We start from the raw sequence: 19,793 nt of genomic DNA on the forward strand, positions 1-19,793 counted from the left end.
TCCTGCAGATCTAGTGATCCAGGAAATAACAAGATTAGGGTGGCCAACAAGGAAGTCACAGTCTTTTGATAGCCTAACCTCAGAAATAGCATACTATCTCATCTCCTGTATTATATTCATTAGAAGAAAGTCAATAAGTCCAACCTATGTTCAAGGGAAGGGAATTACATATACACATAAATACAAGGAAGTGGAGATCATTCAGGATTAATTATAGACATCTTATTGCAATCTCCTGTCTCACCCCCAATAATTCATGTCCAGCCCACATGCAACATGCAGTCACCTTCTAAGTTCCCCAAAGTCTCATACTATTATGGCTCAAAACCTACAACGTCATCTTCCAAATTAGGGTTAGGTGTGGATGAGACTCCTTAGCTATAGTTCTTTAAGCACTCTCCTCATGTGCAAAGTCACTTGAATTGTGGATCTGGGATCATAAACAGACAATTATTTACTTCATAAGCACCTAATCTGCAATGGCCAGCTAGCATAGGAAAGCTGCTATAGATATTCCTGTTCAAAGGGGTAAAAGGGAATTATTTTAAGGATATCTGGGATTTGTTTTAACCAGTTGTAGTAAGACACTCAAATATGGAAATGAGTGTCATAAAAAAAGTTTATACTCACAGTTCCCTATAAACAGGAGGCACAATACACCTTACCAGGAAGCACTGGAGTCAGTCAAGAGACAGAGGGGACAAAGGAATCATTGAGCCGAAGTCTTTGTGGTTTCTGTGGGAAGAAAGAAGTAAGGTAGAGTATGTAGGCTTAGTGACTAGTTTGAAGAATTTTAGTAGATTCTGAGTTGTATGGGTTTTTCCTAGTTGTATGGTAACTGGCCCTGGGGTGATTAGGGTAAAGGGATGGTGGCCCAGAGTGTAAGAGCCCTATAATCAGAGTGTTTGCTATGTGAACTCTGTATTGGTTCCTTTGCATTTGAAAGGTGCATTCAGGGGCAAGTTGTTTATTATTCTAGAAAATTACTAACCCCAAGGGACAGTCTCCAGGCTTAGCAAGGCCCCAGATGTCAAAGCATCAGAATATAGAAAATCAGAAGATATGTTAATAGTGAGATAAAGTGAAATAAAGTTACTGATCCATAGCAGTTCTGAAATCCAGTTTGGTGATCATGGGAACTTTGTGATTAATTATTAATTAATTAATTATTAATGACTGAGAACAGTACTTCATGGCTCTTGGCTCTCCCTTCTTTGGTCTTCATTTTTACCTCAGAATCGGCTTTCCTTTTTCATACAAAGAAACACATGTTTGCAGTCCAGCAAATTTGTCAGCCTCAATTCTGCCAGTGGTATTCTGGGATCAAAGGCCTCTTCTCAATGGGTATCACCTCCACACTCCGTAGTCAAAGCAGGTGATGTTTCTGCCTTAGACAAAGCCATACCCATAAATCTCTGGGAGAGAAGCGCTGATCTATTTGGGGATCCTCCTGAGAGAGCCCAGGAACAATGTCCTTCTGCTTTCTAATTCTCACTTGTTTGACAAGAAGATCCCAGAGGCATACCTTTAATCTTTTTGAAGGGCCTTTTGTGTGACTGAATATACAGAGGCACCACCTTTGATCTTTCTGAAGTATTATAAAACGTTTACAGTAATACCCTTGGCTTTATCTTTTGACCAAGTTTTCCTGGGTGTAGACTGGATTTTATGTCTGCTTAAAAACTGTTTCCTAATTTTAGTATTGCTGGCCATCTGGAAAGGTTGAGGATTTATAAAACCATCAAATCTTGGCTCCTTCTTGTTTAATAGTCCTTATTTCCATTTTTCTATCTTTCTGGCATTTTACTATAGCGGTAAGAAACACGGTGGCACCTTCAATACTTTGCTTAGAAATCTCCTTAGTTAAGTCACTCTTTGGGTGTATTTTCTCCCCCCCCCCCCATATAACTGCAGGCAATATTGTTGTTAAATTTCTGTCTTTATATAACAATCGCCTACTTTTTGCTTACTTTAGAACCTTAACATTCAGCCTCTTCAAAGTGCAGATTTCTACTAAAACTCTGCTTAACGCAATTTTAGCTTTAGTTAGCAAGTCAGCTGAAATCCTGTCCACATCTTTCTACTTCCTGGTTCCAAAGTTATTTTCACATTTTAAGATATTTGTTATAATGACACCCCTCTCCTGGAACCAAAATCTATATTAGTTATCTTAGTTATATTAGTTATCTATTTCTGTGTAACAAATTACTCCCATATTTAGTAGCTTAAAGTAGCAAATATTTATTATCTCACAGCTTCTGTGATTAAGAATCTGGGTGCAGGTTTCTGAGTGTCTGTGACTCAAGCTTTCTGTTATGGTTGCAAGCAAGCTGTTGGCTAAGGTACAGTCACCTCAAGACACAACTAGGTCTGAAGGATCTGTCTCCAACTCTCCCATTAGACTATTGGCAGTCTTCAGAAGATCTGGTTCCAAACTCATTCATGTGGACCTCTACACAGGGCTGCCTTGTGACATGACAGCTAGCTTCCCCAGAATAATCAAAGAGAGACAGAGTGTTCAAGAAGAAAGCCATTATCTTTTTATAACTGAATATCCAATCACTTCTGTCCTGGTCTATTTATCAGATAGGACTGACTAAGTACAGGCAAGCAAGGGGCATTACAAATGTATATGAGCACTAGGAAGATCACCATAAGGGTTCCCAACCAATGCAAATCTTGCTAATGATACATATGCAGATCTAGACCCTATCCTGAAGAAATTCTACCAATCTATTTGTGTGACTGTTTTAGAATTTCTACAGACCTAGGAGAACTGCCACTCAGAATGGACATTTACATATTTGTCAATATGAGTATGTGAGGTAATTGGTTTTCCAATGACCTCCCAATGAAAATGACGTGGTTTAGTCAAAAAGGAAAGATTAGGATTTGCTGCTGTTCTTACCACCTTAATTGGTGTCAAATCTGTATTCAAATAAGGAATGTGATGTCTTAGGCTTCACTAAAATGAAAGAGAATATAGGACAAATATCCTGTCTCCAACTCTCTGCAGAGAATCCTCTTTATTATCTCTTTTTGATAAACAGTAGTCCCCTCCTTACCCATGATCTTGCTTTCCACAGTTTTAATTACCAGAGGCCAACTGTGGTCCGGAAGCAGATGATCCTCCTTTTAACAAACCATCAGAAGGTCAAGACTAGCCTGACACTACATCACAACACCCATGTTATTCGCCTCACTTCATCTCATGATATGGGCATTTTATCATTTCACATCATCACAGGAAGAGTTAGTACAGTACGTACAGTACAGTGAGATATTGAGAGAGAGAGAGAGAAAGACCACATTCACATAACTTTTATTATCATATATTATAATTTTTCTATTTTATTGTTGTTGTTGCTAATCTTTTATTTTGCCCAAATTATAAATTAAACTTTGTCATAGGTATGTTTACATAGGGGAAAAAAAACACATAGTGTGTATAAAATTCAGTACTACCTATGGTTTCAGGCAGCCACTGGGAGATCTTGGAACATAAATCCTGTGGATAAGGTTGAAGGGTAGGGACTACTATACATCCATTTAATAAGCAGGAAAGAAACAGGTAAGTAAACCATGCAGGACATTCAGATGGGCAATTGCCAAATATGTGGGTCATGTTGGGGTTATGGGAAGCAAAACAATGAAAGCAAGATTTCCTAACTACTGTAACAACTTTTGCACAAAGAATAAGCATATCAGTTAAGAATTAGTTCCACTAGAACCTATGGAGATATATAAAAGTAATGATTTTTTTCTCTCAAATATGTTCTGGTGTTCAGTACACTTAAGATGATTTTTCAAAACACAACTGCAAGCATATTAACATGGTACACTATGCCTAAGACACTTTGGAATATGCCTAACAGATTTTTGAGAAACAGGTGTCATATTTTGGTAAAAGCAGTATTATTTTAATGACAAGTCAGATAATGGTTTAAATTTCAGCTTTGTCATTTGTTTAAAATAATAAATATTAATGTCTATCTTATAGGATGTTTTTGATGATTATAGGAGAAAATAATATTAAAGTTCCAAATAGGGCTTGTTACATTTAAAAAAAATCCTCAAAAAATGACATTTTAACTGTCCCTCCTTTTTAGCAATGAGAAATTGAGAAAAGCTGCTGGCCTGTGTTCCCTCTCTAGATGCCAGATTTTTATTTCTTTTAATTTCAATCAGATTCAACGTGTATAATAACTCCTGAGAAAGATTTAACTTATCGCATGTTCATTTTTGTACGCAATGCAAAGCTAAAGAATTCTGAGTAACATGGAGTTGACTTAGTTTAATTTCTAAAGAAAGAGCAAGCTGATAGGTTTGATTGGTGTACATTGTCAGGGCTGAAAAATTGTAATCTTAGGATTTGGGGCACTCACTTGCAAAATAACAAGGGACCACAGATGAGTATGAAGAATGTGTTTATATATATTTACATAGTAAATTAAATTTGAACTTGGATTTAATATAACTTCAAATTTTAATCTACTTTAGGTCTTGAATAGGTAAGGTTTTTCTAGTACTTTTAAGCACAATGAATTCGATAAAGAAAAAGGGCAAGAGAAAAATGGAAAGTTGACATATTAATAAGTGAAAAAGAGAATAGATATAACAAACTCCCTAGTACTTAAATCAATAAGTGATTCATAGGCCTATTTATAGCATGTAAGTTACAACTGATTGAAATAAATTATATAGAGTGTGTATCTAAATTAGTAAGAACCATGTTTGTATGTGTCATTTTAATAGGTATATATCATTTTATGATCTCATACAATAACATGTTTTGTTGGAAATTCAATTATAACATCTAAATGGCTTATTCAGAGAACTCTTTGACAATGTGTTTTTATCTGAGAAATTCTAAGGATTAATTATGTGGTTCACCTAGTCCATAATATATGTAACAGTTTTCCAATAAACAAACTGAGCCATTCCATTATTTCCTTAGATCTCTCTGAAAGAGATTGTTGGTCCAAACTGTTGGCGCTATAAAACCTCATTCACTCATTAACAGGCTGCTCTACTGGAACTGTCTGCAGCTTCAACTGTTGAGCAGACCAATGGAAAAATACACAATGGGAGTGGATGAGATTGCAGATGATCATGGGGCTCAGAAAACATATAAGGCATTTTATATCCCATCCCCTTGGAGTGTTTAGAATCATCCATTTCTAGAACTGCATGGATCTAATATTCTTGGGTTGAGAGTCAGCTTGAAGTGTATTCTTTAGATCATTATGACTCTGTTGGACATATTTTTTATGCCAACAAAATGCTTGGGAAATAATTTTTCCATGCTCACGTTGAATTTTTCCATCTCTGTTTTTCAACTCCATCACATTTTGTGGACAGGCACAAAATTCTCTTCCAGTTCTTTTTGGATCATTTCCAAAAGCTCTTCCAAAGTATTTTCTCCTTCACTTGCTCTTGGCTCAACATAAAATGCCTTGGAGTCCCTCATGGCTTTAGTGTTCACGGGAAGTCTTTATTTTCTCTCCCTGTTTTGACAGCAATTTATATTAGTATCTTCATCCTTCAGATTTTGTCTCAGAGTTATTTTCAACTGAATTTTTCCCTGTCTCATTCAGTCTTTCTTTATAAAGTCATGTTGTAGAACTGATCCCTTTTCATGCAAGCCATTATAATAAAATAAGTTTTCTGTTTCCATAGCCTCATTTATTGTACTATAATTATCTAGTGAAACATGAAATCAGATCAAGACTTAAACATCTTAAGAGCAAATTTCTAACTTTTGAAGAATGTTGTATCCCATCTATTTGAATTTAAGCAACTCAAATATGATTCACAGTCCTAATCCTAATCCTAGAAACTAGCATTCTAGTAAATGGTTACAAGAATGGTCAGTATATTCTACTTTATTTGAGTGCCTTTAGTAATGCTTCCATCAATGGTAGGTTATTCTGGGAAAATTCCAGTAAAGAATGTACAAATTGTGATTCATTTGTTTTGACATTAGGATCATTCTTATAATTGAAGCTTGGGAGACTATACATTTTAAAGGGAGCAATAAGTCTATAATTTTAGACATGAAAGGGACTTGAGAAACAGACAATGTGATTTATCAGTTTATTTTACAAATGAGTAGGTGTAGTCCAGAGAGGTTGGGTGATGGTGAGAGAGTACTGAGTAACACAGGCGAGCCCATAACCCTGTGTGGATTTTTCCTCCATGACCCTTTGTCCTAAACTTTTTGCTGAGATTATGCTCAGTGTTGCAAATGTGGCCATTATGGCGATTTATCTGTTTCACTCATCTGGAAAACTTAACTCTTTTAGTTTGTATGGAGCAAAAAACAGAAACCTGGGAAAGGCAGTAGCACCTGGCTTCTTCTATTTATTACAACACCAAAAAGACTCCTTATTCTAATGGAAATGAGACTGATTTTTTACTGCTTTCAGGAATATTTCTAATCGCTCCTCTTTAACACTGTATTCAAGTGTGTCCTTAGCATGGCGCCTCTTTGTGATGGAGGGAGGAAAACTCTTCCCTTCTTCTAGATTCTTTGGCTGGCCTAATAATTAAATTGACACAAAGTAGATTAGCAGAAGGAAAAAATACATTTAATTTCATGCATAGGGGAATCCCAAAGATATGAGGCTTCCTGACAGTCAGGCAATTGAGGCTCACATGCAACCCTGAGCTAAGGAGAAAGGAGTAGTGGTCTTGGGCTTCAAAGGGGAGGAAGAGAATTCTTGGGAAGAGCAAATGTTTGGTAAACAAATGAAGTCTTTCTTATGAAAAAAAAAAAAAGTTGTCTTTGCTAGTAGCTTTCTTCCTGGTAGTCTCCCTATCTAATTTCTTTTGGGCAGTTAAGAGGGAGATAAAGAAGCTCTTCCTAAATCCCTTGGACCTTAACCATCTTCAGCTGGAAATAATCCACATGCCAAAGTGGCACATTCTGGGGTGGCCTGCCCTAAACCCCAACAGTGAAGTGTATATTTCTGGTGGATGCATGGAAGTACAGAAATTGAAAAACTGCATACAGAAAAATTTATAACAATCTGCCATTGTTGCAACTTCCAAATGTATCACCAGAGGATTCTTATTGTTGAACAGATTATAGAGTAATTCAGTTGTTGTCAAACTTACCTGGTAAGACATATGTGGTACTTGTGTGTCCGTGGACAATTTTTTGGTCCATTAAAGGTACAGTACTTTTTTAAATGCTTTTTTTATTGAGTAGTTTGAGCAGTACCTTTCTAGAGGAATGAGAATTTAAGGTTTGGTAGCTTCTGTTGCAGTGACTGATTAAATATTTAGTTGGTTTCAATTCCCCATAGCCTGTCTTCCCAAGGTAGCACACAGTTCAGATATCTCCATAATTATGGAAATAATTGCCTAGAAGACAGCAAATGCCAGTAACTATAGTCTTAGTTCACCTGTGAGTCCACCAGAAGTTACTTATTATGAATGGGTTTATTGAGTGGGAAGCTAGAAAACTATAACACAACCCAAAAGGCTTATTTTGATTTTCTTCCTGACAGGAGGAAAGGGAAACAGTGGGGATATATGGTATTCATTCACTAATTCCTAGAGGAAAACATACCCTTTACATAGAAGGGGAACATACTGAAGAGTTTGCAGATTCTTAGCAATGTAGTTTTTGTTAGGGGAGAAAAAAATAAGGAGAAGAAAGGCAGAAAGGATTCCCCTCAGTAGACACATTTTTGAGACGACCCTGGAATACGGAGCATTGAAATATGCAAGGGACCCCATCAATTTCTAAAAACATGTTGAGCTATAGAAATTGTGTAAGGTTTTAAGATATGTTCTTGAAAATTAGGAAAATAAATAAATAAAATATCAGCACCAAAGAAACATTCTATAATTACTGTAACAGTCAGCAGGGAGGTCAGGGAAAGTGATGGAGCATCTGTGTTGGGGCTGAGAGAGCTGAAAACAATTTTTTGCTTGGGCAGGAAGCACTTTCAGGGAGGTTGTTAGAGCTGTCTGAGCTCATTCTGTGTGTAAACTCTAAGAATAGGACCTCAGAATGGAAAGTTTAGGATAAGAACATATGAAAGACCTCTTGAAAGATTTACTTAAAGTTTTCCTAAGCTCTGTAAGAATAAACATAAAATTTATAATAATAAATTTCATTTCTATGCCTCATTACAGTTTGGAAGAATGTTCACCTTGCCTGTTCTCATTTTATACAACAGGTAAATAAGAGAATTATTATTTCCATTTCACAGGTGAGGAAGTTGGGAGTATCAGTATGAATCAGAGGATCAGGACTCCATATACTGAATTTTGGGTTGTTTTGTTTGTTCCTATAGTAATCTCTAAGAGGACATAGAATATGTGTTATACTTTCCTTACCTTCTCTCCTTTCAAATTCAGGACACATGGTAGGTGTTGGTGAATAACAATTTCACTATTCAAAACTATGTAGACTAACCTTGACTATTATTTTTTGCATTCTTACTTTTTTTTTTTTTTTTTTTTTTTGGTCAAGGTGTCCTGCTTTCAGTTAGAGAACATTCCTTCTAAAGACATTCTAAATATATTCGGTCAATCTAAAGATGTTCCGTCGATCAGAGAACTGTGACAGACCAAATTACATTTCATGTTTCACTTTTTAGGTTGCTGTTATTGTTTTGATGTCTTTGTTTCATGACTTGGAAAATGGTAACTTGCATAAGTTCAGGGATGTTTCAAGATTATTTGAAAAATCAAAGAAATATTATTTTGGAGATAAGTATGTAGGAATTTATAGAAAATATGTAGAGGAGTAAAATCTAGCCTTTCCACCTGATTAAATAATAATAGGGTATAGTAACTGTTTTGTTTAAAGGTTAATTGGGAAGTCATAAGAACTGTATAATGGAAGTTAGAAATATTTTATTACAGAAGAATTCATAAAACTGTGGCTATTTTCTGATTTCACTTGTATCACTTTTGAATGCATTTTGAAATATGTATTGAATGTGTTCAAAAAGTAACCCAGAAGCATAAATAATTTGATTTAAGTCAATAAAATCTAAATGATGTATTTGAAATTCTATATGAGAATTTTTGCTTTAGTTTAACGATCTCATGATTTGTGATATTTTTATAGCCATTGATTGTGTTACATTTTTAAAATTTTGCTGTTAGCTCTAATCATTTCCCTTGCTTACTAAATGTATTACTTCAATGTCATTCTTTCTCTCCTAACTATACCAATTTGATGAACTGCTTTGAAATCAACATTACCAACATGTGAGCTATCCACACTATGAAAATCTATTGCATATTTTATGATTAATATATCAACCCTCAAGATACATTTCCAACAAGTAGAAAATATACGGTGGGGAGTTTCATGTATAAAATCAGTGGATATCTTTCCCCAATGAAACAGACAGAATTGACTCAGATCCTTGCCTCATCCCATCCATGTGGAAAGACGACATTAAGCACATTCTGTAATTCCCAAGGAGTGTTTCCGAAGTCTCCTTTTATAGAGTCTTGACTGTGATTGTGACCCATATGTATTATACAGAGTAAGGAGCAAAATGCTGGTAAGAGCGGGAAAGAGAGAAATAATAGTATGTTAGTAGGAAATGAAAGCTGAAGAAGAGTAGACAGAAATCTCTTATATTTAGGGTGGCAAAGGGGGTAGGAGAATGAGGAAGAATTGCAAGAAGTGTTCTTCTTCCACTTGGAAATCCCAACTCATTCTTCCTACAACGTATATTGACAGTCTATTCTGTGCTAAGAATTATGTTAGATGAAGGAGGTCCATATTTAACACGAGCACCCTTCCTCAGCTCCCACATCTAATCATGCATGCACTTATATCCATCCTATCTTTGTGCATCATTTCATTGTCCAATACCTCATCATTTCTTGTGTAGATCGCTGTAACTCCTCCCTTTTAAAAATTCTCCAACATCCTCCCTGTTTTAGTCTCTCCAGCATCCAAGGTAATTTTTCTAAAAGATAAATATAATCGTATTTAGGAATTTCACCTAAATATTTAGATGTACACATCTTTTTTTTTTAATAGAGAGAGAGAAAGAGTATGGGGGGAGGGGGAGGGACAGAGGCAGAGAGAGAGAATCCACACAGCATGGCGTCTGAAGTGAGATTCAATGAGGGTCTTTTTTTTTTTTTTTTAAGATTTTTTATTTATTTATTCGACAGAGATAGAGACAGCCAGCAAGAGAGGGAACACAAGCAGGGGGAGTGGGAGAGGAAGAAGCAGGCTCATAGCGGTGGAGCCTGATGTGGGGCTCGATCCTGTAACGCCGGGATCACGCCCTGAGCCGAAGGCAGACACCTAACCGCCGTGCCACCCAGGCGCCCCTCAATGAGGGTCTTGATCTCACAGCCCTGAGATCATGACATGAGCTGAAATCAAGAGTCAGGCCTTAACTGACTGAGCCACCAAGGCGCCCCAAGATGTACACATCTTTTTATGCGATCAAGATCACACTCCTCAGTGTTGCATCTGAAGTCCTTTAAAATAAATTCTACATGTTTTTCCATACCTCTGCCGCTTCAACCTAGCTATATTCCCCCTGCTGTTCTCAGGCACCAGCAGTAGGCAACTTGGTATCAGTGCCTTAGGTGACATATACACCATTCTTTTTCTGTTTTCATGACTTTGATAATATTGCTCCCTGCTTAAAACAACCCTGCCCCCCCAGCAATCAGGCTTTCCAATCAGAGAATATGTCCTCTTTTCAGTGAATCTTTTCTGACTTCCTTACACAGACTTCATTGCTTTATTGCTTTATTTTAAGTAATGTTGCGTATCTGCACTGTAGCAGAACACATTATATTGCATTTGTACTGCTTAACTGCCGTGAGTTCTTCTAGGTTGGAAACTCCTTCTTTTCTTATATTTGTATATATCTAACTTATTGACTAGTCTATAGCAGATACCTAATAAATATAAAATAAGTGAATAACCATTCCTTAACAGTAGCTTTAGCTTTTGTGTCTGCGTAAGTCAGCATCCCAGAAACAAGAAAGTATGTTATTCTTTACCGTTTTTATAATGCACATAATTGAGTTTAAGATACAGCTCTTATCTATGTAGACAGGGAAAAAAAAAACAATACCAGGTAAATCTTTCCACAGGGCTTACCTTACACACACACACACACACACACACACACACACACACACACTCATTCTCTCTCTCCCTCTCTCTCTCTCTCTCATAAAGGGAAGCACCATTTGGTGAAGGTAATCTCCCCAAGTCAAACTCTATCAATCCCTAGGGCTCAGAAGCTGAGACAGTGAAGTGTCTCTCTTGGGGGGACCAGTCAGCCCCCAACAGTCTCCTTCAACTCCTCCCCTCGCAAGCCTTTTGTGTTGCCCTGATAACATTTTGCCATTGCCGGGAAAGCAACTGAGCTGTTGCTGGTAATTTCCCTGATAAAGAAGCATGCAGTGACTATTCCAAAGAAGCAGAGGCAAGAGCAAAACATTCCCATTTTCTTTCATCTCTTTTCCTTCCAGCCTCCACCTGCTCTGAGTGGTAGGCACCACCCACTTGCCCGCACCCACCCCACACATACATCAGATTCAAGATAGACCACAATCTGTTCGGTCCTAGAATCTGTAATTCTGTTTCATTTCTCTAATTTCTGCAGGGATGCATGCAATGGGGGGAGACAACAGCCCATGCCAGATTAAAGTCTTGAAAGAAAAAAACCAAAATGTCAAAATGTTAACAGAGATGATGTATGGGTAGAGGGTCTTCAAGAAATATATTCTTATATATATATTCATATATTTGATTTTAAATAGCTTTGGTATTAAGTCATTATCTTGCATTTTCATATTGTGAGCCAAAAGGTTCTTTAAGGATAATAGAGTACAATATTACACTTTGTCTATAACTAAGCTCAAGGTCAAAGAGATAACATTATATGCTTGAAAAAGGTTATAAAGCTAGTTGATTACAGGGCTTAAGCTTGATTTCCGTTCTTTCTAGATGGCAAAGAGCACCTTTCACTGCACCATACTGCTTTCATCAAAATAAGATGGATTCATAGAAAAACTAATTTAACTTCAGGGAATAAGTAATGTGAATTAAGTAAAAGGGAGCTGTTTGATCTCTTTGAACAACCCTATGTGATCAACATTAGGAAGATTTTAGCTGTCTTGGACTATTTTTTAATGAAATCTATGGGCTGAAATAGACCTCTTAATTCCAATTATTTCAAATACATAACATTATTTATTTTGTTTTACCTGTTTTAATGAGATATGAACAGTATAAAATTAGAACCACTCAAAAATCATGATAAAAACAGCTTTGTTCTTGTAAATTGAACAGTTTAAAGTGACAATATCATCAGATGATGAATTGAATAAGCATACATTGTTCAGTACAATTATCATCTATTTGGTTTAATAAAGTGTTTATACGGGTTCCATTATGGGGTAAAGCACAATTAGAAATCTTAAAGTTATTCCTGTCCATCCTCCTGGGTTTTCCCTCTTTCTTTCTTTCTTTCTTTCTTTCTTTCTTTCTTTCTTTCGGGTGAGGAAAGGGGGATTGAGGGTAATGAGAAATTATCAACTAGCTCTTTTTTACGTGCATGACCTCCAGGTTTGGGTTCATTGACACTGATTATGTTTTATATAAATTACTGTGCAAAGTGATTCTTTGATATGTGATTGCAATCAGGATGATAACATATAATTTCGATTAATCAAGGGAGTTTGATTAATTTCAGTGTTGATCGTAGCATAATCCCATGCTAGAATGAAATGCTGTTTACTGTCATTTGGGGTGAATGGTATCCAACAGTGAAATGAGCACTTGAAGTTCTCCAAACTTTGAACTGAAGTTATCTAACATTTCTAGTTATTTCTATTGATGGATATAAATAATGTTTCAATGTTTTCAAAAGTATAAATCCCCAAACTCATTATGGTATATAAAAGCACACAAAGAAATATGTTGCCAAAAAAGACCATTTTGTTTTCTTCTTTCTCCTATCTAAACCTTGCATCTCCAAAGTATTACTCACTTCCTATGGATGTGACCAAGTTTTCACTGTTATGTTTAACGAATATATTACTTTTAATCCAAAATTCCATTGCAGTTTGTATCTCCTTGGAGTTTGTATGTGACTTTCATCTCTTGAGACTTGCAAGTTAGATATTGTTAACCCTAACCATTAATAATTGACAAGTGAACTTTGTTTTTGGTCCACCCTCATCTTTGCTAGACAATTCTTTCATTGATTTCTGGATATAACTGGGTCAGTCACTGTGATGTCTATTTCAGCATTCTTTATATTCATCCGTCACCAGATTCTCAACTAATGGCCCCATTTCCTACCTTATTCAAAGTAACTATGTCCTGGGTCATCCCCAAATCAGGTCTTTTTCAGGTCAAAATTTTTTGTTTGTTTGTTTATGGTAACTATTTAATTGTTTCTATCAGCAACTCTAGCACAACTTTTCCTGAAAGAGAAGCAGAATCCAGCTACTCAGGGATTCATGAGGTGTAGGGGTCACTGGGGAGACCCCCAGAGTCACTCCCACTCCATATACATTGTGGTCCAAATAGAATGAGAGAATGTGAAGAGAGAAAAGGAAGGCAGGGTGATGGAAATACAGGTCCTGGACGCAGGAGGGAAGAAAGGAGGACAGGAGACGTTCCCTGCACAGAAGGGCTAGAACTTCCCATTCAAGTTCTCAACCTCATTATGTCAGGAGAAACAGATGAGTCTCTCTCCATCTCTCTGTGTTAGGAGCCCTACCTCAAGTGATCTTCCATCACCTCTCTTCTATCTTCCCAGTTCTGTATTCCACATTCTGCAATTCAAACCTAAGTTCTCTCCTCTGCCATTTTTTATCTGCAGCATTGCTCCTCCTCCAGTTATCAACATCCTAAACGCTGTTGTACCACCATGCCAGCACTTATCATTTTCCATAATTAGCACTTTTTATTAATTTTGTATTAATTTGTATTTGACTTCTCCATCTAAATATAAACTCTGGGAGTGAGGAACACTTTCCTTTTTACTGCTGTATTTCCAGGGATAAGGATAAGATTTCACTATAATGAATGTTAAAAAAGAAATGTTGAATGAATAAATGAATGTTCTAATGCTCCCTTATTAACCCTCATTTTCACTTCCGTGATTCTATTAAGGATTATCTGCTTTTTACTTCTAATAGTACCTGAAGATTCATTTGATCTAAGTTCAATGTACATAATAAATCTGAGTCTCCTAAAGATGCTGTCTTATGTATAATGTTTCCTCTTCTTTATGTTCTTGAAGCTCTCCATTTCAATTTTTAAAACACAGTTTGTAACACGGGTGCTGGAATTAGACTGCTTGGTATTATAGTTACCATTCTGCCACTTAATAGTTGGTGTACTTGGACAAATCTCTCAAGCTTCCTGCACCTCCATTTCCCATCTCCTATGTCGATGTTAACAATACTAACTCCTTGATTTATTCTAGATATTAAATGAGTTCAGATAAGGTGGTGCTCAGAACACTGACTTGGCTAATGATAAATTCACATTAAATGTGAGAATTTTTACCATAATTCTTATTTGTCTTTTCTTAGTAGAAAGGTAGGTGAGAGAATTGGAGAAAGTATTTAGATGATTTTCTTTTCCATGGTGTTAGTATTGTCCTATGACTCCTCTGTATTCCTCCCTTTTGGATAAATAAAATGTCCCCATATGATCATTTTATTCTTTTATTTATTTGCTAGAAAAATAATATCTTTTTGTAAAAAATTGCAACTATAAGCACCTAAACTAAACAACAGCAACTGGACTCTGTTTATAGACCTATCCTTTTAGATTTTAATTGAACAGCCTACACTACCAGCTCTATTTCTTTACCAAAATTTTCACCCTTACTTCTCACATCTGACTTCTTTATCCATCAAATTAATTATTCTGACAAGAGTGTCATAAATGGCTTCCCTGAAAGCACATAGAACATGTCCTTCTTTATCCTATCAGAAAGATGGCACATGAAATCACTGGAGAAGTAATGCTTGTAGCTAGTTCCAAGGCTGGCAAAGAAATTGCAAGACAGGATATACAGGTGAGGTCCAGATATAGAAGTCACATTGAATTTAATATGCTAGATGCTATTAAAATGCTTTCCTATTCCAAATGTGTATGAAAGTTAGATTCCTAGAAACACATGTAATAAATTCAGAGTCAAATTAAAGAGCTGTATGGTTTTCATACAATACTATGGAATTAATAAATTAAAAGGCAAAAGAAAAAAGAAAATGCTTGGGGTGCAGAGCAACAGTACTAAGAGATCAAGCTGTAAAATAAAATATAGTTACAGGAGAAAATTATCCCCATAGCTCATACAAAAAAAGAATATTATACGATGGATATGGAAACCTATGGTATAGATTACTCCACTGTTGTCTGGGAGGTAGGACAGTATCAACATCTGCTCTCAGAAGTCAATACATTGCATTTGGGGTACCAGGTGAGACAAGAACCATTATGCAACAGGAAAAGTTGCACACAAGAGAAAAAATGGTGACCATTTCGAAACAAAATCAATACAACGAAGGGAACATGAAGATCAGAGAGAGGATTGGGACCAGCATGTCCTTGGATTTGGTTGATGGAGGCTACACTTAATGTAATATTTTGTTTAAACTGTAACTCTTCTCTGTCGTCCTCATGCATACTCCTCTACCCTGATATGGCATAACAGCCAGGTTGCTGTGTTTCTCTCTTCCTTCTGCCTCATAGTACTACCTGGTCCTTTTCCTTTGTCTTCCATTTTCCCTCCAATTGAATGGACAGATTTCTGATACCCATGACCTAATCATTTATTCCTCTCTTTGAAAATTAACCTTCTCTTGCTTCCATCAGCACCCCTGAAGAATGGGTACCACACTTAAATTTCTGACTCTAATCAAGGCAATGATCTAATTGTGTTTGGTATACTGTTGAAAATCTATTTCTTGCACAACAATGAAATACATCTAATGGTTTCTTTTCCTAAAATCATTCACTTTTCCACTTTTGCTAATGGCCATACACTTTTTGTTCTTCCAAATCATAATTCGTTGACTCAATTGTTTTCTCATTCTTTTTCCTTCACTTGCTACTCATAGTTAATCTCATCAAATCATCTTTTTGATGATTTCTCAAATTTATCTCTTCATTTCAACTGTTACATAAGATGTCTTCAAGTTTGAAATATCCTCCCTTCTTCCATACCCAATAAATTCTTGAAATTTCAGTGCATGCTCCATCCTTCTTAAATATCTTTTTAAACTGCTTCCTAATTCTCTAATTACTTTCTCTAATTCCTTTTGACTTATTAATCTTATTAACTTGTTATTCATGTGCATGGTCTTGCTGTCCATACATCATGCGTCAAAAAGAGCAAAACTTTATTGTGGGTAGATCCTTTATCGTTACTTAAATTTTTGGTCTTTCTTTTTATACTGACTAATAGATGTTTGAAAATTACAATGATTTTTAAAATGAGAAAACAGCCAAAATTTTACTAAATGGCAATACTCTTGGTATAAAACTAGTCAAACCCACTAACTTAATAATTAATATGTTTATCCATTTAATGATTCATTCGTTTTTGAAAAATATACTTATCTTGAGCACCCACAATATTTCATGCATGATGTTGGTGCTGTGGGTATTAAAGAAAAAAAAAAAGTATATGGGACGCCTGGGTGGCACAGCGGTTAAGCGTCTGCCTTCGGCTCAGGGCGTGATCCCGGCGTTATGGGATTGAGCCCCACATCAGGCTCCTCCGCTATGAGCCTGCTTCTTCCTCTCCCACTCCCCCTGCTTGTGTTCCCTCTCTTGCTGGCTGTCTCTATCTCTGTCAAATAAATAAATAAATAAAATCTTTAAAAAAAAAAGTATAATCTCTGACCACATGATCTTCAATATCTAGTAAGGAAAACAGTAATTTAAAAAATTATTTTATGGGACCTCTAGATGGTGCATTCTGTATTCAGTTAAGCATCCAACTCTTGGCTTCCACTCCAGTCATGATCTCAGGGTGAGATCAAGCCTCACATTGGGCTCTGAGCTCAGAGAGGAGTCTGCTAAAGTTTCTCTCTCCCTCTGCTCCTGCCTGTGCTTGCTCGCTCTCTCTCTCTCTCTAAAATAAATAAATAAATCTTTTAAAAATTATTTTATACTGCATCATAATTGATATAATTCAGTTAACAACAGCGTGTTCTGTTAGCAACAGAATGCAGAGGAAAATGTTAAAACTTCAGTTAAATATATTATTTTATATAACTTTTGATAATCTTTAATTAAAATAACTTTAATAAAGAACCATCATTATTTTCATCATAAAAGAGTGCATGCTGACTGTAAATATGGTTTCTGGCACTAACTGATATCAATACATATTTGTTTTAATATTATATACTTGTACTATTGTAGACAAAATGAACAAATTAATAAATTAACTAAAGAATTGACACTTAAAAATATTACCATGTAAACTGTTGAGATTACTATTTGAAAGCTTTGCTTTATGTTTAGATAACTTATCAATAATCAATTACAAGTCAGAGACTTGAATAATCTAAATATTTAAGAAGAATTTTGCTATCATTCCTTTTCAAAGTTTTTATTAAACTGCTTTTATTAATGTAATGATATCGAATTGAATTGATTAATTGAATTAATTTATTTTTCCAGTAGAGAATTTTGCTAATAAATTATAGAAATTTTTATAAGGAAAACAACAGGACTTGAATTTCCAGTTATTTTTATTTCTTCCTAAATAACAACACATTATAATCATGCTTTCCATCTCCAAAAACTTTCTTGGATTTTGCACTTATCTGTATGTTGACTTTTACTGAAGGCAATAAAGGAAATTGAGGCATGTATTATGTTTTCACTCCAGTAATGATGCAATTCCAAGAAGCTCTAAATAAATGGATTTGTATCCATTTTTCATCTTTCATAGAACCAATTTGCAGAACATTTTTCTCCATCATTTATCTTTTTAGACTCTTAATCTCTTTTTAAAATTGTTTTATCTTATGGTCTCTAGTATCCCCAGCACGTTACTTTCTAAAGATTTATCCTCTTAAAAAAAATCGCTAAAAAAATTTCTCTCTTACTCATTTATGTTCATCTTGTGTGGTACTAAATCAGATGAAGTCTAATGCTAAGTAAAACAAATGGCATCTTTTGATCTTCATCATAGTTTTCTTGTATTATGTTCATATCGACGACTATGTTAAAGAAAGTGAAGTGGATCCTATAAAATTGTTCGTACGGTGCTTCATTTAAAAAAGAGAAAAATGAAGATTTGTCAAGAAAATAGCTAATTGTAAACAAAAGAAATATTTAGACAGAAAAATGCTTCCAGAATATAAAAGTGACTTTCTTGGACATCCAAATATAAACCTTTGAAGGTAATAGTGACTCAACCTGATTCTCTTGTGTATTTTATTCTGAATGGTAAAACCATAGTAAAACTACCGTCCTCCCATCTGCAAGGTTTTTCTCTTCTTTTTCTTTAATTGATGAGTGTTGATTAATCACGAAGCAACTCTCTGCATCTCAAGTTCAAGTCTTCCTTTATTCAATGATTCCTAAAGATATTGAAATTCGTTTTATTTGTTGGTGAACCTATTATGTTCACCAATGAGATCATCTAGATAGAAATACCCTTATAGCTGAGAATGGATTGTTTGAAGAAATACCAGAAAGACCCTTCCTTCGAACAAGATTTTATAGAAGTTAAGTGTACTTTGAACCCACTACAAGGCATGGAGTTTGTTTTCTAAAATATCAGATGAACTTATTAAGGCTAGTGTTATTTTTGGCATGTTCCAAAGCAACGGCCACAGCTCGGGAGTACAGTAAATTTCTACTTTACACTTAAAATGAGAATTCAACAGAATGAAAGTGTTTGGTTGACTGTCATTTAATTACATCTTGAAGGAGATGAAATGCTGTATGAAAAATAAATACCACTATCTGAAAGACACATTATTTTCGGTTGAGAAACTTGGTTTTTGATATAAGAAAAATGAAAAAGAGACATAATATTACTATTAAAACAACTAAAATAAGGATGTTAGGATTTCACACACAAATGGATATATCTTTTTCCACATGTTCTATTTTAGTTTGGAGCTGCTTTTTCCTTGAACAGGTGCTTGTCAAGCAAGGAAAATGATTTAAATGGATATTTTACAATTAAAAAAAAACAAATTTAATTGCCTTCTCAGTGTTGTAGTTCTGCGAATGCTCTATATATTACCTTAAACGATAGAATATAATTGAACACAGAAAAAATAGTCTTTATGGCTAAATTATAACTAGAAAAATTGGCATATAATTGTGTTAAAACAAAATTAAAATATTGAGAACTCTCTCTCCCTCCACACTGCGAAATTCATAATCTTAGCTGAAAAGTACAACATCCTTTACTTCAGAGAATTTCCCACCACTTAATTTGCAGACAGTTTTCACTAGAAAAATGTAAAGAGTAAGTCACTAGAATTAAAAGTTTAAGAAAGTATTTCTCAGATACAGTCAATGTCGTATGGTGACAGATGGTAGCTGCACTTGTGGTGAGCGTAAGTAGCATATAAACTTGTCGAATCACTGTGTTGTACACCTGAGGCTAATGTAACATTGTGTGTCCACTATCCTTGAATAATAAATAAATGAATAAGTAGTACTTCTCTAATCACTGCGTCCATAGGATCATTTTCAGCATTACAGTCAATCCTCCTTTGAAGGAAATAATCTTCCTGTCGTAGAGGTCAGAAATACAAGTTGGGTTTCACTA

At 35.4% G+C, this 19,793-nt stretch overlaps 1 pseudogene; it reads left to right on the forward strand.

Moving 5' to 3' along the window:
• The window catches only part of LOC130544689 (profilin-1-like), a 146,039-nt pseudogene that overhangs the window by 71,494 nt on the left and 54,752 nt on the right, over positions 1–19,793 (forward strand).

This window comes from Ursus arctos, unplaced genomic scaffold (assembly GCF_023065955.2).
Source record: "Ursus arctos isolate Adak ecotype North America unplaced genomic scaffold, UrsArc2.0 scaffold_23, whole genome shotgun sequence".
Classification (NCBI taxonomy): Eukaryota; Metazoa; Chordata; class Mammalia; order Carnivora; family Ursidae; genus Ursus; species Ursus arctos.